General features: G+C 46.4%; 1 non-coding gene across 1 annotated transcript; it reads right to left on the reverse strand.

Annotated features, from left to right (window-relative positions):
- Window positions 1–14494: 14494 nt before the first annotated feature.
- Window positions 14495–14631, reverse strand: LOC123824415. Its single transcript, XR_006786694.1, has one exon. It is a non-coding gene; the product is annotated as a small nucleolar RNA SNORA2/SNORA34 family (small nucleolar RNA).
- Between the last annotated feature and the right edge of the window lie 8251 nt (window positions 14632–22882).

Genomic DNA, 22882 nt, shown 5'->3' on the forward strand with positions numbered 1-22882 from the left:
TGTTTCTTTTGCTGAATGCTAATAAACCGGGTTCAAGAGGGACCCCCAGTCACTAAAGTGCATTCTTGTGGTTTGTTCTATGGCAGCGTGCCTGTGAGCCAGAGTTTCTGGGTTTGCCCTTAAAGGGAAATGGAGACGGCAAGGAGGTGGACCCCATCCTGATGGCTCCATCAAAAGGATGTGTCTAATGGTGGGACTCTCGGGCCAAGCTGCAGGAATGGCATCCTCCTCCCAGGCCTGTGGGCAGAGATGACATGCTGTCCAGGCAGCTGCCAGCATCACCCATTCAGCCATGGGGCTGAGTGGGGAGCATATGGCTTCGCCCCTTATTGTGCATTTCATCTGCTAGGCACTGGAGGTGTACCGCAGTAATGACCCAGTCACCTTGGGGGCATGTCCTGATTTCCCGGCTAATCCTAGCCTAGGCGGCAATCACTTCCCCTTCCTGTTGTCCACACGAAGTCCTCCCTGTGCCACCAACAAGGAAAAGGTGATGGTGCAGAGGGGAGAGGAGAGGGAATTTCAGGGGAGAATTGGAAGGGTTTACAGGAACAAATTTAAAGGACACATGGACAAAAACTAGGGGGAGGGTGGTAATGGGAGGGAAGTGGGGAGGGATGGTGAGTGGGCCGGGATGGGAGTAAAAGGCAGAAAACTGTACTTGAACAATGATTTTAAAAAAAGGTGATGGTGCTAATGGCTTTGGTTTCTCTAATGCAGACTCTTAACCTCAGCCCCTGATGAGCAAGGGGGTCTGACACCAGATAGGGGGCTTCCTTGAGTTCTATCCAATTGTCATGTCCAAGCTGGGAGACCTGAAAGAACAGCTGCTTGAAAGCGCGGTCTCCCCACAAAATGACAGTGCCACTGCAGACAAAACGGGAGGGCTGCCTGGACCCCCTTCCCAGACTAGCAAAGGATCTCTGTGGCCCCCAGGACCTCCTGAGTCAAGCAAAGCCAGAATAAAGTAAATGAGCAAGAGAGGAAAGAGGGAATCTCTCGGAGGGGTGTTGATACTGTACAGGAAGTGAATTCTCTGCCCCAGGCTGCGACTCATGGGAAGAAGAGGGTCAGGTTTGCTCCAGGAGGTTTGGGAGCAACACCATTTGGGAGGTCTTACTACATCCATTGGAAATTCACAGGGGTTGTGGAGTCTGGGAGGTGTGAGTTAATGTCCTAATTGTTGCCCCTCATTAATCAGTTGGGACTTGGACAAATCCATTCTTCTTCTTAGTCTCAGTTTCTCCATCCATAATATATGGGTGGCATTCATTAGACCCGTTTACATAAGCTAGTAGGGAAATGGGCTTCCTCGGACCCAGGGAACTTTTCCAGCTACTTCAGTCCAGCACTCCCCACTCTCATTCAAACTCCCTTGGCCTGGGGTGGAGCTCTTTCCTACAGTGCCTCACACGACTGGGCCAGGTGGCAAGGTGAGGGGTAAGAGCCCCTCCTGTGGTGCTGTGACTGATGGCTACCCTTGCTGGGGTCGCCTGGGGAGTCCTCTGCCTCTTGGAAGGGGGCCTTGGTGGAGGGAAGCTCTTCAGACCTTGCCCCATCTGAGAGACAACAGTCACCAGCGGGCCCCACTGCTGGTTCACCTGGGGCTGGGGTTGCGCCCAGCAAGTGGGCTGCCTTGGCTCCCGGTGTCTGTTAGAGCAGATGGAAAGCCGCCAGATAAGAGACCTCTGTGCAAGCCTTTTGGGAGGTGCAGTGGGCAAGCTGCTGGCTCCCATTGCCCACATCCTGACTGGGCCCAGGACCCTACTGACTGCGTTCTCTTCTCCCTGAAGAATTCCTGATAGGGGACTCAAGAGTTGGAAAATTTTACTTTAAGGTAAAAAGTTATAAGCCTAGCAAGTCATGTCTGTTAAAGCTTTTGTTTCAGAGACTACAGATAGATAAGGCCCATCCTGGCTCCTGGGAAAACAGCCGACCTCCTGGGACACAGCTAGAGATTACCGCCTGGGGACAAGGGGAGGCATCCAGTCCATTGTGTTCCAGGGAGGGGCAAACCACCTGCCCCTGGGAACAGCTAACCGCCCAGGACAGGAATGTTGCAGTTTCTTCTACCTGACCCTCCCTGAATTTCAAAACCCCTCACCACACCTTGTTTATTCCCTGCTGCAAAAACCTTGGCCTGGAAAGAAAAGACAAGATGGTCTGTTAGGGTATGAACCTGCCATCATCTCAGATCACCGGCCATCTGAATAAAGTGCCCATAAAGATTCAATCGCTGCCATTGCTTACTGGGTTTGGGAGTAACTGGCAGCCTGAGTGCCGTTGTCATTTTCCCGTTTCGTTCCTACGCTTAGGCGGAGCCGCATGGCTTCTGCAACCAAGACCTAGTCAATACGAGCAAGTGACCTGAGGGCGTCACTTTCAAGTCGACAGTCTCCACTGTCATCTAAAAGGCCCCTGCAACAGGGGAACGAAGCCGATAGTTTCATCCCCACTGTAGGAAGGAGGAAACAAGGCATGGAGCAGTAAAATGACCTGCTTGCGGTAATGGACAACATTGGCTGCAAGTCTGAGTGAGAGAGAGAGGGTGGACAGGCTGGGGTGGAAGATGTGGTGGGAGACAAAGCTTACTGCTAATAATTCTCCAAGTGCAGAATGAATAATGTCATTGGTATGTGCCAGACCCTAGATGCTTTATCTACATTAGCTTCTGCCATTCTTAACTCTGTGAGGCTCACATAGCTGTTACCTGCACTTGCAGACATGAAAACTGAGCCTCGGTTAGATGAAGACCCTTGCCAAAGTTCACAGCCAGATCACTGGGCTCCAAACCTTCTGCTTTTCCCATTGCACTTGAGTGAGGCTGCTGGTTAGCCGTAATTAGCGGTGCTCAGGTTGGAATCCCAGCAATGCCCTCAGCAGCAGGCCCAAAGCCAAGCATCTTAAAGCTCTGCCTCCTTTTCCTACTGCGCCCAGCCGAACCTCCCAGCTCCAGGGCCTTTGTGAGCGCAGGGAGGAACTGCTGTTACCCACTTCCACTTCCAGCCTTGGATCTCGGTGCATTGTTCCCAGCCAGGTGGGCCCTACCCTTCTCCCACTTATACCTGCTAATAAGTGGCCTGGGAAAGATGATGAATAGCAGAATGAGTCAATAGACATGAGCACTTAAATGCCTGGAGAACAGGTCTCCTGCCACTCGGACCTTCACCGTCAATTGGAGCACCGCCTCATGAAGAGTTACTTAATTGTAAATCACTTAATGGCCACAGTGGGAAACGGTCTCATTCTCTTGGAGAATAATTGCTGTCTGATGGGCTCTTGAAGGCTGCTCTCCTCTGGTCCTTCAGTTTCCCTCTTGCTTTCCCATTTCTCCCCTTTGGATGCTGGAGTGCATTTTTCTATGTGGTTCTCCCAACCCGTGGAGCACCGCGTGAGGCTCCCTAAGGGATCCCGTGCAGCAGCCATCCCCAACTGGCCACACAGGCTGTGATTATAAGTAATGCCACGTCCTTCATGGAGCCGAACATGGCATGGGCATCAGATATAGAGGGGGTGCAAGAAGTAGTCCTTGTTTGTTTGCTTTCAAGCGACTGACTTCTGACTCCGAGTTCCTCATCCTAACAGGAAAGCAGAGAAGTCCATGTTAGTCATGACTGGCGCCCCACCGCCCCAGGACTGGCACTGGAATCCAGGAGGTGCTTGTGCTCCCCAGAAATTATGGCAAGGACAACTAATCTCTAATCTATTACAGTCACCGCTGACTTCCTCATTTTCTGTGCCCGCAATGTGGGAGGAGAAGTGGCAGTCCATGGGCACTTAGGTTCTGCCTCCACCAGACCAAGCGGTCTGCTCCCCACGCGGGAAGCACAGCGGTAAGTGGTATTTGAATTCCTTCTGCCCCAGACTCAGGAGCTCTCCCTTTCCAGGGGAGGCTGGGAGGGTTGGGAATCTCCCTACTTTTTTCCTCTCTGGCTTTTCCAGAGGTTCATTCTTTTCCTTTCTGACAAAATGTTCTCAGTGGAGATTTCAGGCTTATGTAAAAGAGTGATAGATTCGGTGGCTTCAGCCTGCTTCTGGTTTCTATACTGTGAAATCCCTCTCGCCAGAGGTCTGTCAAGGCTCTGGCTACCTCCATGGAGCCAGAGAATGGCGGGGGTGGGGGTGGGGGTGTGGCATAGACAGACAACAGATGCAAACACACATAAATATTTCCAGAAATCCCACCTCCATAAAAAGACTGCCTATTAGAAAAAAAAAATGAGCCCTGGCTGGTATAGCTCAGTGGATTGGGCACTAGTCTGAGAACCAAAAGGTCACAGGTTCAATTCCTGATCACGCACATGCCTGGGTTGCAGGCGAGGTCCCCGGTTGTGAATGTGCAAGAGGCAGCCAGTCAATCAATGTTTCTCTTGCACATTGATGTTTCTCTCCCTCCCTTCTCTAAAAATAAGTAATTAAAATCTTTAAAATTGGCATAGAAACTGATTTCACTGTTCTAGATTTCAGGATCCCAAGATCTTGCCCCTGCTTTGCCTGCAAGTGATGGAAACTCAGGTAATTTTTCAGAGCCTCAGTGTCTTCACCTGCAAATGAGGCATTGGAGAACATAGAATGTCAGGCTTAAGTCCTTTCTGGACTCTTCCCCTTTGATGCTTACTCTACTCCTACGCCATCCATCCTGTTCCTGCTCACCTCCACTGGCACAGATTCTTGGAGCAGTTTTTTTTTTTTTTTAAGATTTTATTTATTTCTAGAGGGGACAAGGGAGGGAGATAGAGAGGGAGAGAAACATCAGTGTATGGTTGTCTCTCCCACGTCTCCCACTAGGGACCTGGCCCGCAACCCAGGCATGTGCCCTGACTGAGAATCGAACCAGTGACCCCTTAGTTCTCAGGTCAGCACTCAATCCACTGAGCCATACCCGCCAGGGCTCTTGGAGCAGTTGTAATGCCTATGATGTTCCTTCTTATACTGAACTGGAATTGGCCTAGCTTAGTCCCTGGGAGCCTGTACACAGATCTCATCGGCTGTCTACACTCTTTGCCCTATAACAGTCCTTTCACATCAGAAGGCAGAGATGTTCTTTGGTTCAATAAATACAAAATACATTTGTATTCTGGGTTCTGTTCTAGGTGCTGAGGGGGCAGCAGTGAACCAGAGAGAGAAAAACCCCTGTCTTCATCAGGCTTACTTTTTATAATAACCCAAATAAATAAATAAAAGATATAGAACATCAGATAGTGATAGTACAATGAGGAAAAATAAAGTAGGGAAAAAGAGACAGAAGTTTGCAATTTAAAATAAAGTGGTCAAGCCCTGGCTGGCATAGCTCAATGGATTGAGCTCGGGCCTTAAAAACCAAAGGGCTGCCTGCTGGTTCGAGTCCCAGTCAGGGCACAAGCCTGGGTTGTGGGCCAGGTTCCCCAGTGGGGGGCGCGCAAGAGGTAACCACACATTGATGTTTCTCTCCCTCTCTTTCTCCCTCCCTTCCCCTCTCTCTAAAAATAAATAAATAAAACTTTAAAAAATAAAATAAAACAAAGTGGCCAAGAAAGGGCTTACTGAGCAGGTCCCGTTTGAGAGAGGAGCTCAAGCCCTGAGGCAAGAACAGATGACATGTACCAGCAAAAATCAGGAGTCCAGTGTGGCTAAAGTGGGCTGAGTAAGGGGACAGGGGGCAGTAATAGGAGATGAGGTCACAGAAGCATTGTTGAGGTGGGGGACATTGGAAGGGGTCTTATAGCCCATTGTAAAGACCTTGGCTCTTTTCCTCAGTTAGATGAGAGCAGAGAATGATGTGATCTGACTCCCATTAGCCGGGGTTGTCCCTTTTCTGGGCTATAAACAGCTCCGGGCCCTTCCAATGTTTCCTCATATGTCCTTGGTCTCATCCCCTTGCCCAACCTTCTCCCTCCCTCCTGGACACACTGTCGTGTTTGTGGCCTAGAACCTAGGCAGAGGGGTGTGGGGCCACTGCTTTACTTGATGTCTTCTAATATCCTTTTAACATCGGTATGTTTAGGGATAAAATAATGAACAAAGTTCAAAACGTCAGCACCACAGAGCAAGTAGTTCCATTCATTTGAATATGCTAGATAGAATACTTTGGACAAATTTACCTAGGCCCTTTGTCATTACTCCTGGAAACCTGTAAGAGGTTTACTGATATTATGAGTTTTATTTTTATTTTTATGTTTTTTATATTTTATTCATTTATTTATTTTTAGAGAGGGAAGGGAGGGAGATAGATAGATAGATAGATAGAGAGAGAGAGAGAGAGAGAGAGAGAGAGAGAGAGAGAGAGAGACATCAATGTGCGGTTGCTGGGGGCCGTGGCCTGCAACCCAGGAATGTACCCTGGCTGGGAATCGAACCTGCGACGCTTTGGTTCGCAGCCTGCGCTCAATCCACTGAGCTATGCCAGCCAGGGGCTGAGTTTTATTTTTTATTTATTTTGGTTGATTGATTGAATCTTTATTGTACTTTTTCCAATAACATTTTGACCCCTTATACCCCTCCCCCAAGCAATTACCACACTGCCGTCCATGTGCATGAGTCCTTTTTCCTTTTTGCTTCAGCCCTCCACCCCTTCCCCTTCCCCCACAGCTGTCAGCCTGCTCTCCATGTATGAATCTGTCCCCATTTTGCTTGTTAGTTCAGTTTGTTCATTAGATTCCACATATGAGTGAGATCATATGGTATTTGTCTTTCTCTGAGTGGCTTATTTCACTCAGCATAATGTTCTCCAGGTCCATCCATACTGTGGCAAAGGGTAAAATTTCCTTCTTTTGTATAGCTGAGCAGTATTCCATTGTGTAACTGTCCCATAGTTGTTTTACCCACTCATCTACTGAAGGACACTTGCGCTGCTTCCAGATCTCGGTGATTGTAAATAATGCTGCAGTGATTATGAGTTTTAGAGTCAAACAGACCTGGATCTTATTCTTGGCGTCACAAGCTACCAGCTGTGTGAACTTGAATAAATGAGACCTTTTCTTAAGCCTCAACCTCTTTATCTGTGAAATGGGAGATATAATCTGCAACGTGTGGGGGTTAGCAATGATGTGTATAAAGTTTCTCTGTCAAGTGCCTGGCCTGGGTAGTACCTGCCCGGGTACTACACAATCTTAGCGGTTATAGTGGCTTGCTTCGCTGGCACACAGGCAGCCTCGCTTTGGATCCTTGGTAGCTGTGGACACTGTCATGGGAGATAATTCAGTCAGCCTACTCACCCTCTGTGGAGGCCTCAGCAGTTCGGCAAGTAAAAACATGTGCCCCTCATGCCTCTTCCACTGAGCACTTCAAGTGAAAGTGCTGACTGGACCTGAGAGTCCCAGAAAGGCAAGTGCTGTCAGCATCCAGGCTCAAGGTCGGATGTCCCAGCCTAGTGGAAGGCAGAGATGGATACTTGAAGGATAATGGGTTTCTTTTACCAGAAATTGGAAGTTCCTGGAACCAGGAGACCCTGAGCCAGCTGTACCTGGAAGAGCAGGCTAGGGTCTGAGCTCCATTGTCAAGATTAAAACCATCAACCAGATAGTCTACAGTGGGCAGGAGAAGCCCAGGTGCAAAGGGAGGAGGAAAATGAGGAACAGTGGGACCAAAGAGAAGAGTGGGAAGGAAATAACAGTGTCTGGTACTTGGTGCTTTTATCAGTTCACAACAGCTTTTTGTGCTGGCGAGTGAGCTGGGTCTGCATGCAGGGTGCAAACAAAGGACTCACCAAAATGCTTTCTTCTCCATCCCTACCTTGAGGGCTACTTTCAAAGCAGCCCAGCCTTAAAGCCAGGCATTTGAAGAGTATTTATAATGCTACCTCCGGGGCTGGGCTTAGTGGTAGGCCAGTCTGAAGAGAGACTCTACTTAACTGGAAGTTTAAAAAAAATGGCTTGGGTCGAGGACTACAACTGTTTCTCTGGGTATTAACGGAATTTCTATAGTTCTCGTAGTTCATGCAATTATACATTTTATGACTATATTTTTTTGAAAAATATTATTTGAGCACTTTTATGTATACCATATTTTGCTATCAAAGGCAAAGGTATTTTTTTATTAATGTTTGAATACAGTTGTCTTCATTTTCCCACCACCACTTTCCTCGCCCTACTCACCCCCACCTCCCACCCTCGATCCTAACCCCCCTTTGGCATTTGTCCATGGGTCCTTTATACATGTTCATTGATGACCCTTCCCCTTCCCCCCCACGTTATTTCCCTCCATCCTCCTGTCTGCTTACTGTCAGTTTGTTCTTAATTTCAATGTCAAAGACAAAGTTATTATCTTAAAAGAGCTGTAGGTAAACATTTTAAATAGCTAGGGGAAGGCCTGTGCTGGCAGCTGCCCGAGTGTAAACCAGGCAAGTCCTTGAGAGCCTAATAGATCTGTCCCAGGCCTAAGCATGCTTTGTCCCCTGCTAAATGGAGCCAGTGATGCCCACTCAGCTTCCCTCTAAGCAATCCTATGCTCCAGCACAGACCATCAGACCGTTAAGTGAAATACATGAGAGATGTCAAAGTACTTTTTCAAAATACTAAAAGCCTATAGAAATGCAAGGCCAAATGCTTCCCCTCAGGGATGTCTGTCCGTGTGAGATCCTCTCAGTCACAAGGTCAGGGCCCTGTGAAAAGCCATTGGCTCCTGCTGATAGGGGACTCAAGAGTTGGAAAATTTTACTCTAAGGTAAATAGTTATAATCCCAGTAAGTAATGCATATGTTAAAGCTTTTGTTTCAGAAACTACAGATAAGCCCCACCCTGGCTCCTAGGAGAAACAGCCAACCTCCTGGGGCACCACTAAAGATCACCGCCTGGGGAGGAGTGGAGACATCTGGGCCATTGTGTTCCAGGGAGAGACAGATGACCACCTGCCCCTGGGAATAGCTAACTGCCTAGGATAAGAATGCTGCAGTCTCTTTATCTAATTCTCCCTGAATTTCAAAACCCTTCACCGCACTTTGTTCTCCATTCTAAAACCCCTGGCTTGGAAAGAAAATGTAACATGGTCTGTTAGGGTGTGAACCTGCCATCTTCTCTGATCGGATCACCGGCCATCTGAATAAAGCGCCGATAAAGATTCAATCTGTCTCTGCTTATTGGGTTTGGTAGTGACAGGCAGCCCGAACACCGGTGTCTTTTCTAGTTTCACTGTCAGCAGTCAGATCCTACACTGCGACAGTTCAGTCATTAGACACAGTGACTTTAGAGTTTTATTGTTTTAGTCAATTAATTAATTATTTATTTTTAGAGCGGGGAAGAGAGGGAGAGAAACATCAGAGTGTGGTTGCCTCTTGCCTGCCCTGCACTGGGGACCTGGCCCTCAACCCAGGCATATGCCCTGACTGGGAATCGAACTGGCAACATTTTGGTTGGCAGGCCCGTGCTCAATCTACTGAGCCATGCCAGCCAGGGCCCCCTCCTTTCTTCATAACCCCAATTCCTCAGTCTGAATTTCTCTGTCTCAGTCTCTCAATTATTCTCTCTCTCTCTCGCTCTCTCTCTCATTTTTAATACCAAAGTTGAACATGTTCCTGGCTTGAGCAGAGAAACAGACAAAGTACAACTGGCCTCATGTGGCCTCCTCCACAGCTGGTTATGTTCACGGCAGCCACTATTTGGGGTAATTGTGGGCAGCTGGTAGAGACAGTCTCCAGCATCCCAGCTCCTGTCCCATGAATCAGGGCAATATCTTCTCCACAACCCAAGATGGAGCCGAGCTCCAGTGCATAGAGTTCAACAGCAAGAAGAGTGTCTGCTTGCTCTGGGAATGATTATATCAGAGACCTGCCTGGTTGTGGCTTGCCCATGACCCTGTGACCTTGAGCACTCCCCTCATTTATCTGGGCCCCAGCTTCCTTGTCCATGAGGTAAGAATATAAAATCCTACTCTGTCTCCCTCTTGTGAGATGGATATAAAAAAGTATTTGGAAAACTGTAAACCAGGGTGCCAAAATAGTTGTCATTATTTCTGGCATTGTCTGTGCAGCTTGGATTCTTCATGAGGAGGCTCGAGCTTCAAGTTGGCAAACAGCTACCTGCCATCAGGCTAAGTCTGGGATCATGTGCTAAGTGCCATAGGGCATGCGCAGTAGCAGTGTACTACAGCCAGCTTGTACCAGCTCATAAAGACCCAACTGTACTCATGTCTTCCCAGCTCCACAGTCCGTGTGACATCACATGGGTAACTGGCAATGGTTGAAAGTCATTTCTGCCATGGAAATCAGCAAGCACAGCAAAGCCAGGCCTCTTTGTTTTTCAGAGATCCAGCTCTGTTTCAGCCAGAAAGGAGCTGCCAGTCTAGCAGTGCTGTGTTGTGTGCATGTGCACATATACATTTATTCTCTGGGAAAGTGGTATGGCAGGTGAACAGGCACATAACTACAATAGATGAAAGTACTAAGCTGAACCACATGATATTGCTGTTTGTGCCAGTTGAAATTAGCTGAGTATTGGCAATTTCATATGGTTCAATATAATAGAATGTCATCGATAGCAGAGGAGAGTACGTGGAATGAAAGAAGCTTTCCCAAAGCCCCTCAGGTGACCTGAGGCTGAGCTGGAGTTAAGCCCCAGAGCAGCCACTGGGGTTCCTTGCTGCTTAACCCTGAAGGCTTCATCACCTCTTTATTTTTTATTGTTTTATTTATTTATTTTTAGAGAGGGGTGAGGGAGAAGAAGAAGGAGAGAAGCATCAATGTGCAAGGGATGACCTGAAACCCAGGCATGTGCCCTGACTGGGAATCATACCAGTGACCCTTAAGTCTGCAGGCTGGTGCTCAATCCACTGAGCCACACCGGCCAGGACTTCATCATCTCTTTATTGTCCTCTGATTCCTTGTCAACATGGACGAGTCTCTGATGGGAGAACCTCCGTACTAATGGGGTAAGCTAACCACAGGTGTTTTGTGTCATTGTGTCCTTTAAGTTCAAAGTCGGAATTCAGGCCATATCCTTACACCACAGCCTCTTTGGCCCAACACGCACTTTCTGTCTCCCTCCCTCTCCCCCTCCTCTCTACCCTGCTCTCACCACTCTGCCTGCATCTTGCATTTTAAGAGTGCCGGAAATTAAAGCACATTCAGAGGGGAGCAAAAGAAAATGATTATAACAGTTGGAAATAGGATCTATGAGGAAAGGTAAAAGGAATTTTGCCTTGAGAAAAAAAAATTTTGCCTGTCAACAGAATAATAGTCTTCAAGTCTCAAAAGGCTAATGTACATACAGATGATGCTATACTAGTTCTTTCCATTTTCTGAAGCCAGAAGAAGTCAACATTTCACTTAATGGCATTAGCAGCCAACTAGACTCCTAGATGTCTTTAACCGTTGGCATTTTAAATATGATGTATCTTAGCGTGGGCCTCCTTGGGTTCATCTTGTTTGGGATGCTCTGCACTTCCTGTGCATGCATGTCTGTTTCCTTCACCAGGGTAAGGGAATTTTCTTTCAGTATTTTTCAAAGAGGTTTTCAATGCCTTACTCTCTCTCTTCTCCTTCTGGCACCCTCATGAGACGAGTGTTGGTATGCGTGAAGTTGTCCCAGAGGCTCCTTACAGTATCCTGACCGTTTTGGATTCTTTTATCTTTACACTGTTCTGATTGGGTGTTCTCTGCTTCCGTATCTTTAAAATTGCTGATTGGAGTCTCTGCTTCATGTACTCTGTTGTTGGTTCCACGTAATGTAGTCCTTATTTCAGTTATTGTGTTATTTCTGACTGGTTCATTTCTATGTTTTTTGTCCCTATTTTTATGTTTTTCTCTTTTTGTTGAAGTTCTCACTGAGTTTATGTACTCTTCCCTTACCTTAATTGAGCATCCTTATAACCAGTATTTTGAATTCTACATCTAATAGCTTGCTTGTCTCCATTTTGTTTACTTTTATATATATTATAAATATATTAATATATATTTTATATATTATTTTTCTATATATTCAATATATTATTTATATATATTTTATATATTTATATTTTATATATATTATAAATATAATATATATTTAAAGATTTTATTTTTAGAGAGAGGGGAAGGGAAGGAGAAAGAGAGGGAGAGAAACATCAATGTGTGGTTGTCTCTCATGTGCCCCCACTGGGGATCTGGCCCGCAACCCAGGCATGTTCCCTGACTGGGAATTGAACCAGCGGCCCTTCAGTTCACAGGCCAGTGCTCAATCCACTGAGCCACACCAGACAGGGCCATTTTGTTTAGCTCTTTTTCTGGACTGCTGTTCTATTCTTTCATTTGGGCCATGTTTCTTTGTCTCCTCCTTTTGGCAGCCTCCCTGTGTTTGTTTCTATGCATTAGGTAGAGCTGATTTGACTCCATGTCTTGGTAGTGTGAACTAATGTAGTAGGTGTCCTATAAGGTCCAGTGGCACAGCCTCACCTATCACCTGAGCTGGGTACTCCAGGTGTGCCCTTCAAGTGGTCTGTGTGCACCCTCCTCTTGTAGTTGAGCCTTGATCATTGACCTGAATAACACTGCAAAGCACTTTGAAAACATTAGAGTCATGGCCTACAGAAGCAGGTTAGAATTTATGGCCTTAACCTAATGCTGTAGATTGCCTCATACAATTTTTAAAAATTAGAATTTACTAGCCATGGCTGGCATAGCTCAGTGGATTGAGCGCAGGCTGCGAACCAAAGTGTCACAGGTTCGATTCCCAGTCAGGGCACATGCCTGGGTTGCAGGCCATGGCCCCCAGCAACCACACATTGATGTTTCTCTCTCTCTCTCTATCTCCCTCCCTTCCCTCTCTAAAAATAAATAAATAAAATCTTTGAAAAAAAATAGAATTTACTATACAAGTTAACCAAGACACACACTATCATATGATAATATTGAAAATGTTCAGGTATAATCCAAAATTACCTGACATAAGAAACAAGTAAACCTCACAAGTCACTAAAAAAAGAAAGTCAAGAGATTCCAGTACTCAGATGACATGGATGTTGGAATTATCAAGACATTTGAAACAATGGTCTTGCCAGTGTGGCTCAGTTGCTTGGGCATTGTTGCACAAAGTGAAAGGTCACCAGCTCGATTTCCAGTCATGGCACATGCCTACCCATGAATACATGCGTGTTCAGTACCCAGTCGGGGCATGTATGAGGGGCAACCGATCGATGTTTCTCCCCCTCTTTCTCCCTCCCTTCCCTTCTCTCTAGTAAAAAATAAAATATTTTTTTAAAAAGTTTGAAACAACTATTACAACTAGACTGTAAGAAATAAGGACAAACATTCCTAAAATCACTGGAAAGATTAAACATTTTCAGCAGGAAAATACACAATATGAAAACCAATCAAATAGAAGTTTTACTGCTTCCATGTGCAGCGCCTGTCTATCCCCCTGCACCTGGTTAAGTTTCATCCTTCAGCACTTGGCTGAGCCAACACTTCCTGTAGAATGCCTCACGAACGCTGTTCTAGTTTACTTGACTGCACCTCCTTTGTGCTTCCCCAGCAACTGTGTTCACGTCTATAACTCCACTGTACATCAGCTACTCTGGGGTCTCTTTTCCCCCAAAGACAGCAGCATTCTCTACATACAGGGAACTACGTGGAGACCCTTAAACAAGCAGATGTTTCTGCTGTCAGCTGTGACCCTCTCTCTCCCCCTTGCACTCCTTGGCTCCTGGCTTTCAGCCACATGTGCATGGTGGGTTTGAGAGTCAGGGTTTTCAGACCCAAATCCCTGATGTACAGAGAGGTGGTAAAAGATGGATGGGAGAATTTGAAAATCACAGCATTATTTGCATTTATTCTGAGGGGAAAGGCTCCTGATAACCCTTCCCCCCCGCCCTCATGGCCAAGCAGCTGGACAGCAAACTCTAGGGCTCTGAGAGGTATGGAAAGAGTTTTCCAGCTGTTCCTTAATGTGATGCAGGGCTTTCTGTTTTGCATTCCTGGGTGTTTGGTTGCTGTGGATTTTCCAGTGTTGCTTTTCTCACGAGGCCTATGCATCCGCTGCAGTGTATATTTTTATGTGCACATGTTCCTGCTACATTGATGATAGTAAGGTGCCAGATATCAGTCAGCATGCAATGTTCACGGGCATTCCTTGGCTCAGCAGGGAAGATGGAATTGCTGCACGTCACTCACCAAGGGCAGGAGATCAGCGTTTTGGTGAAAGACAAGTGAAATTCGTACACTCTCTGTCTCTCCCTCTCTCTCTCCCCCTTCCCACCCCCATATACACACATACACATATACATGCACATGCATGCACATGCTAGCACCCCCCCCCCCCAGAAAAAAGGGTTGACGAATTCATGAGATTACAGACTATGGTCCTAGCTTCGTAATTTACTAACTTCTGGAATTCTCTCTTATTTTTTTTTTCAGGAGAGGAAGCATCCCCATCTGAATTATGGAAGGGTTGAGACAAGGTGGTTTCTAAGGCCCTTGTGAAACTTAGAGACTGCTTCTCCTTAAAATAATGAGTGAGGAGGTGGCATGCAGTGGGAATGATCAAGGGAAATATTCAGGCACGTGTATGTGGCGGAGCTGTATATCTGTATTTTTTTTTCTTCTTCTTCCAGGTGTTTCTTTCTCATGAATTGACCATTACATTTCCTAAGTTCTGAAATGGCCAACAGGCCATAGAGAGACATTGCTTTAGGCTCCTGCTTGAAACCAGCAGCTTCAGCAAATTGCTGGCCTTGACTCAGGGCCAATATATCTGTATTTTAAAAGGTCCCACAAATAATTGGATGCAGCTGGCTGATGTGAAATCAGTCCATGCCGGGGTAAAATTTCCCTTCCTCCCTTCCTTTCTTTTGAGCAAACCCCTCTTTGCCCAATCCCTCATCTTCAGCACAGTCCTATGCACCTAAAAAATGTAAGGGATAGGGAAAAAACTTAGACCATGAGAAAATAGGAACCTAGCTAGCTAGAGCCAGGAGATTACTAGGTTACTGAACAAACATCCTGCCTTCCCGCCTTATACAAGAATGCTTGGTTTGAAATTCCCGCGCGGTCTTTGTAAGCGAATTGCTAACTGCCACGTCTGCTTCTGTATAACGCTTGCTTGCCCGCCCCTATATAAGGACGTAGTTGTAAGTGCTCGGCGCGACTCTCGTTTGCAGCCCCTTGTGGGTACCGTGTCTCCGGACACTCTGAGAGTTCGCCCCTGCGCAGGTTAAACTTGGCCAATAAAGTAACATCCTTGATACCCTGAAAGTCTCCGACATTTGTTCTCGCGTTTGCTGGATGCAACAAAAAACTCCCTGGGCCTATGATCCAATGGAGGGTCCGGGAACAGTCATTTGGATTTCTCTCCCTCCTGGGAAAGTGCCAGCAAGATCACTCTTTTCTGTGTGCCTTCTCCCTAGATATCCACGTCTCCTAAACCTTGAACCTAAACTTGCTTTCTCCAGTCCCCTCAAGCTTATGACGTGTCCAAAAGACTACTCGCCTGGCTTCCCACAGATCCTGTAACTTAACATCTAAAATGGAATGCATTAGTCTTCCCATCAGCACCCCCACATCCCAAATAGACCAACCCTTCCTCTCCTACACGGCACCATCATTACCCCAGAATTACTGCTTTGGTTTTCATCCACAATTGAGAGATTTCATGTCCAAATCGGATTTCCCCCATTCCTATGTGAGTGACATTTATTGACCGGAACTGAGCAGCAGGCACTGTTTTTTTTTTTTTGGCAAAACTTACATCTTGGTTGTCACAGTTCTTCACCAGTCTGTTTTCTTGCACCTGACCCGTTTCATTTATGTATGCCATCTGCCTGGCCCCCACAGGCATCTGGACTCACAACGATAGGTTAGTAGTATATTGTGAAACCTTAATCTCTGCTGCTGCTATCACCCAAATCCGTTCTCAGATTGAATCTATGGTGTGCTTGGACTTTTGTTTTCCTGCTTTTAAACTATATATAACTTATAGTGTGCCTTGAGCAGCAGATAAAGTCTATTCACTTTTTCATGACCAAGGAGGGTTGCTCCACTTCTGCTTCTTTGACCTTATTTTCATTTTCTCTCTATAGACATTCTCCTAGCCACACCAACCTCTTTTTTATCTACATCTCTAGGAAAACAGTGTTCATTGTAACTATTACACGTTGTTCTCTTCTCTGAAGCTCTTCAGATTCTCCATCTATGGAACCCCTTCTTGGTTGTTAAGGCCAGCTCATATGCTGCTTTCGTGAAGTGTTCCTTGAGAAGCGGCAGCTAACTTGCCTTCTTCTATACCGCATCTCAGGTATTGCATTAATCTCCCTACATTACAGCAACCACTTTATGTTTCTTTTTTTAAAGAATTTATTTATTTATTTATTTATTTATTTATTTATTTATTTATTTATTTATTGAAAGGGGAAGGGAGGGAGGGATGGAAAAAAACATCAGTGTGTGGCTGTCTCTCACTCACCCCCCCGCCCCCCCCCCACTGGGGATGAGGCCCGCAACCCAGGCATGTGCCCTGACTGGGAATCGAATCGGCGACCCTTTGGTTTGCAAGCCAGCACTCAATCCACTGAGCCACAGCAGCCAGGGCCACTTTATGTTTCTTTTTCTCTCACTAAATTGGCAACTCTTTGTGGGCAGAGCCCTGCTTAATCCAATGCTCAAGGAATGTTTCATTGAGTGAATCTCCTCGCTGATTCCTCTGCGAAGATGTCTTTTATCTTAAAATTGCAAGGTGGGTGCCCGGTATGAGAAAATTAATGGTGGCCTTGGACATGTCCCTTTATTTCCAGAAAAGGCTGGTATGTGGAAGAGGGAGGAGACACGTTTGTCTCACTTCCAGAGAGCAGACCTCAGGACAAGTGATACAGAGGAAAATTTCAGCTTCATCTAATGAGCATTTGTGTACCAAGGCAAGCTGTCTAACAAAGGACCAGCAGTCAAGCTGGGGTGAATAAAACCTTGTCTGTACCCCATGAGGGGCTGAATGATCACTTGTCAGAGATGCTGTGGAGGGAATGCTGAATGCCTATTGTGGAGCAAGAGGTTGTGTCAATAGCTGCGGGGTGAGGTGAAGGAAAGGCATTGTTTGTGACAGAGTTAGAAGTTGCATGAGATAACCTCCAAAATCCCTTCTGACTCTACGTGTCTCCAGGTCTCAATTTCCTCACCTTTGCCCTCTCAGGATGTGTCAATAGCTGTGGGGTGAGGTGGAGGAAGAGCATTGTTTGAGACAGGTTTAGAGGCTGCACGAGATAACCTCCAAAAACCCTTCTGACTCTACCCGGCTCTAGGTCTCAAATCTCCACCTTTGTCCTGAATAGTCAAATTCCTGTCCCTCCCCAGCTCACGGTTGCTACGAGAACAGATAGCTACAAAATTCCTTAGATTCACTTGGATGAAACTTGTCAGTTAGTTTGTTAATCACCTTTGGTAAATGTTAAGTATTATTCACATGTGATATTTCCTCAGTTACACTATCAGCTTTCTGTGGGCAGAAACCACAACTTAAAAAAAATTCATTTGAATCTCACTCATGCATTCAAAATACTTGTTGGGCACCCACTATGTTCTTGGTATGACACACACAAAAGTCCCTGCTCCCCCAGAGTTTTCAAATCAGGCGTCTGCTGAGACCCATGGTGCTTAGCACAGGGTGTGGCCACACAGAACTGCTGGGGTGCATGGCTGGGTATTGCATTGATCTCTGGCTCCAGATCCCACGTATTGCCTTGCGTGCGGTGATTGTTTAATGAGCCTGCTAAGTAAAGGGACCTTACAAAGCCAATACACATCACACTGTAGGAACTAAGATGAACTTGTAGTAAAACTAATATGAATTGTGGAATTTGGCGGAACCAATATTATGTGATGTTAGTAAGTGCAACAACCTAAATGATCTCCGACCACAGTGTGGACCTGCCTTAATGATTAAGGACTCTTTTTTGCACATTAAGTACATGCAAATAGATGCAGATCTGATAGATAGAAAACTCAAGGCCACTGCTGTGTTTTTTCTTATGTGAGTTACCAGTTTCCTTGCAATTCAGCCTTGAGAGTTCACCTGCTGAACAAACACGTTGCTCACACACTCTGAAAGTCCATTTATGTTGACACTCAGTTAAGGATTCCTCACTCGACACGCGAGCCCAGTGTGGAGAGACTACACAAGTTAGGAGGTTAAGAGCATGGCTGAGCTCTCCACACTGCTAGGTGTGCCACCTTGGACAAGTCACTGAACCTCTCTGTGTCTCAGTTTCCTCATGGGCACGGGGAGATAGTGACGGTGATGATGATAGCCCGTACTTCCTGGGTTATTATGAGGATTGAATGAATTCATGTATGTGGAGTACTTAGTGCAGTGCCTGGCACAGAATAAGTTCCAGGTAAGTAAGTTTGTTTGTTTTTAAAGGTTTTATTTATTCATTTATTTTTAGAGAGAAAGAAAGGGAAGGAGAAAGAGAGGGAGAGAAACATCAATGTGTGGTTGCCTCTCATGTGCCCCCTACTGGGAACCTGGCCCGTAGCCCAGGCATGTGCCCTGACTGGGAATTGAACCGGTGACCATTTGGTTCACAGGCCAGAGCTCAAACCACTGAGCCATACCAGCCAGGACTATTTATTTATTTATGTATTTGTTGTTGTTGTTGTTATATATGATTGCTATAGATGAGTCATCTGTTGGAGGGCCACAGGTAGGTTGTCATTATCACTCTAGGAGAAAGGCAATAGTAAAATGGTTCTTGGAAAATGCCAGCTCCTAGCACATGCAGGAACTGGATACCCTCTGAGTTGATGGGATGAAATTTACTGCAGATACTTTCCAGGTTCCAGTCCTTATGCTACCTTTTCTCTTTCATCCTTCCTGATGTTGTCACTCCTCTGCACTTAGATGCAGAGTTTGTGAAGAACAGCTTGGCCAGGGAGTTCCATGGCTTGCAGCACCTGCCTGAAAGGAATAATTGATGGGGATGAGTGGGAGGTTACTACACAGGCCTCTGCTCTGTCTTAAGGGCACAGTATCCCCTGGGCTTGATCTAGGCCAAGGGGGAATGTGGGTCTGGGCTGGGGACTGGGCCAGGCACCTTACGCTTACTGAACAACAGTGTTTCATGGGGTTTCCAGTCAGAAGTGCTAAGGTAAACGGTTCCAAGCTGAGTTATCAAGTAAGAACAGGTCAAAGGGGAAAAGAGAGGCAAGAGGCTGAGGTCTGAGAAGAGCAGTGGAAGTTAGTTAGTTTCAGAGAATGTGATTGGAATGGAAAGCATTCTAGGTCCCTAGGGCCTGAGCAGGGGCACACCCTCAATGCTACAAGGCGTAACCTGTCTAGGAAACTTCCGGTTTCTCTACCTGCCTCTGAGTATCAATATTATGTGCCTGAGAGTGCTATAAAATAATCAAGATCTCTGGAAAAGATCATTATGAAGCATTTATCTCTTACTAGGAATTCATTTATCAAATCATAGAGCTAGGCAACAGAGCCGTGTGTGGAAGGAACACAAGCTAGGCCAGATCTGAAGAGGCGTGGAGAACAGATAAGGGCGCTGGTAGCACAGGGGGTTTTCCCAAGAAGCCAGACTTGTGTGGGATACCACAGTGACATGGGTTTTTTGGACCCAGGAGCGGCTGCGCGGGGTGGGGGGGGGATGCCATGATAAGGGCAGAGGTCACAGAAAAAGCATGTTAGAAAGCATTGAATCTCAGTAACAAAAATAGCTAAGACTCCCTGACTGCTTCACCATGTCCTTACTTCCATGAAGTAAGGATTCTTAGTCTTTCCACTTTATGGATGAAAATGGAGGCTTAGGAAGGCAAAGCAAGTTGCCCAAGGACGGACGCAATAGCTAGTGAGCTGTAGAATCCAGATTGGAACCCAAAACTGAATGATTTCAGGGCCCAAGCTCGTCGCCCCTGTTGTATGACCTGCTCCCTCCTCTTAAATTCTATCTCATCTTCACGTGCACCTGTGAGAGTCTACCGTCTCTTTGAAGAAATCTAGCCAGCTCCACCTCTGATACCCTTTTCTTGTTTCTTCTGTCAGTCCTATAACACTCCTAGGCTGGTTTTTCTGGTACCTCCAGTAGTTACAAGCTGCTGTCGTGTTTTGCTTGATGTGTTTGTTAATGCATTGTATGTTTGTGTGTGAGAGTGGGGGGTGGTGAGAAACAGAGACAGAGACAGAGAAACAGAGCAAACCAGGGGAAGCTTGAGGACAAGAAGCTGTGTGTTTGCCCTCTGCCTGTGATACGGCTCCGTCTGAGCCGGGCACTGAGTGCCAACCCACAAATGGAACCCTACTCTTTCAGACAACACGGCCAGGGAAGGCCTTTCTGAGGAGAGAATGTGTGCACTGAGGTTTAAATGAACTGCAAGAATGAGCCGCGTGCATGGTCTTATGCAAAATGTTGCTCCCAATAGACAAGTCTATGAATGTGTACTTGAGCTGAAAGGTCACCTTTTCGCTCGATCTTGTCCCCAGGCTTAGGGCTTTGGAACTCTTTGAGTCTGGTGGAGCTTATGCAGAGGCCCTGCAGGATCTCCATGCCCGCTTCATCCAGGGCAGGTCTGTTCTGGATTGCTCTATGTGTTTATGCTCTGAGCCTGGCTCCACTTGCCTGGGCCTCTACCAGCTCTCCGTCTACTCAGACCCTCCCTGTATCTTTAGCCCCTTCTTCCCCTGCTTCCACTCCACATTCTAGATCCCATGCCTCAAACACCCATCCTCAAGAAACAGCCTGACTTCGTCCTTACCTTTCTAAAAACACAATTCCATACTTCCGCCCCTCTCGGCAGGGTAAAAGCCAGTGGGGCTCATGAGGCCCGTTCTGGTCTGACCTATCACTCTGGCCTGGGCCTGGCTCATCAGCCATACTGACTGAGCTGTAATTTTCCAAATGGTCCACATCTTTTAGGGCTTCTGCACACTCTTTCAGCTCTGTGCTGTAAAACCAGCCATTGTTCTCTGCCCTTTAAGACCCAGCTGCAGCCCTGGCTGGTGAGGCTCAGTGCATTGAACGCCGGCCTGCGAACCAAAGGGTTGCCAGTTCAATTCCCAGTCAGAGCACGTGCTGGGTTGTGGGCCAGGTCCCCAGTGGGGGCATATGAGAGGCAACCACACATGGATGTTTCTCTCCCTCTCTTTCTCCCTCCCTTCCCCCCTCTAGAAATAAATAAAATCTTTCCAAAAAAGACCCAGCTGCAGTGTTGTCTTCTCTGTTAGGCATTCGTCAACCCTAGTCTCCGAAATCTTGGCTTCTCACTTATCTTGCCATGACCATACCTTGCAAAAATGTATATAACGATAATTTTCACACTGAATTATAATTTATTTACTTATTTCTGTATCTTTCTTCTTCTTCAATACACAGAACTCTGGAAGGCCAGGGGACTTGCCTTATGCACTTTGAATCCCCAAAGCCTAGAAAGTGCCTGGAACCTTGTGGGTATGCAGCTATAAGAGCCAGCATGTACTTGCAGGTGCTTATTATACGTCAGGCACCATTCCAAATGGTTTAAATAGACTGACATGTTTACTTTTCCAGTCATCCATATGAGGTAAATACTATTAGCTCTAATTTCCAGATGAGAAAACCAAGGCATAGACAGATTAAGTAACCAGCCTAACATTACACAGCCAGAAAGTAAGAAAACTAGGAATCAAACCCAGGAAGTTCAGCTCCAAAGTTCGTTTTTAACCCATGAACCTATCCTAGATGAGCAGCAGGTAGGCATACAGGTAGACAGATTGATATACACAGATGGGGAGGTAACCAGAAGGAGGATTAGTGGACAGGTAAATGGGTGGATAGACAGAGTCTCAAAGGGATAGTTGAGGTAACTAACTGAGGCGTTAGAAAGGATAAATAAACTGTTCATGCCACATGGTTTAATATAGGCTCTGCCTAGAATCACTAATTAGATCTTACTACTATCGACAGAGGTCCTCAACGTTTTTTCTGATGAGTAAGAAAAAAAATTGTTTTTAATAATCCTATGATGGCCCCCTTGTGGAAGAGTTGGAGGCAAGCTGTTGAGCAGGGGGGTCAAACTCATTTTCACTAGGGCCACATCAGCCTCGTGGTTGCCTTCAAAGGGCCGATGTAACTTTAGGACTGTGTAAATATAAGTACTCCTGAGCAGTTAAGCGAGAGCTCAGCACTGCCGCCAGGTAGACACAAGGTGCCGGGCCGGATAAAGCAAGGTGGAGGGCTAGATTCGGCCGTGGGCCTTGTGCTTGCCACCTGTGCCCTAGATCCCCAAAGCATTGATAGAGAATACAGGCTGTGGTAGCAGCAATCAGCTAGGGAGATTTGTAGAATCTTGAGGTGTGTTCTGTTAGACTGATTAAGGACCCACTACCACCTTTGTCCAGGCTGGGGAGGACTGACAAAGAAACATGGAGGAGTGGCAAGTTTACATAGAACCCTTTCCCCCCTCCTCCTCCTCAGAGAATAATGCCCTATTTATTGAAGATGAGTGTTATGAGAAAGAGGTCACTGTCCAGGCATCAGTTTAAAAATTGACGTTAAGGAGAACTAAAACAAAAATTCTAGGATGAGAGTGATGCAAGAGTTTCTGATGAAGGAAGCCGACGGTGGGGTGGAAACCGTGCCACGCTGAGTGACGAGCTGTCTAGGAATCCAGCTGGGGCTTGGCCATTTAAAGAGCACGTGACACTGGGGCAATCATTTCCCAACTCTGGGCCTCAGTTTCCCTGTCTGTATAATGTGAGGTGCCAATCCTCATTTCTCTACGGAGATTTTCAGCTCTGACATGCGGTGACTTGGCTTGAACAGGACAAGAGAAGTAACCGACCTGTCACCAGGGTTTGGTGACTCAAATCCTCCTGTTTAGAATTAGGCTAATTCCCTTCTGCTCCTGTCAGCCATACAGCTATTCTATGAAGGTCCCCATTCCTCCAGGAAGAGGTAAGGATAGGATGGGGGTTTCCATGGATACGGAGGAGGAAGGTGGCATCTAAGAGGCTTGATGTTAGGGATCTGC

The sequence above is a fragment of the Phyllostomus hastatus genome, unplaced genomic scaffold (assembly GCF_019186645.2).
Source record: "Phyllostomus hastatus isolate PE091 unplaced genomic scaffold, TTU_PhHast_1.1 phas_contig_551, whole genome shotgun sequence".
NCBI lineage: Eukaryota > Metazoa > Chordata > Mammalia > Chiroptera > Phyllostomidae > Phyllostomus > Phyllostomus hastatus.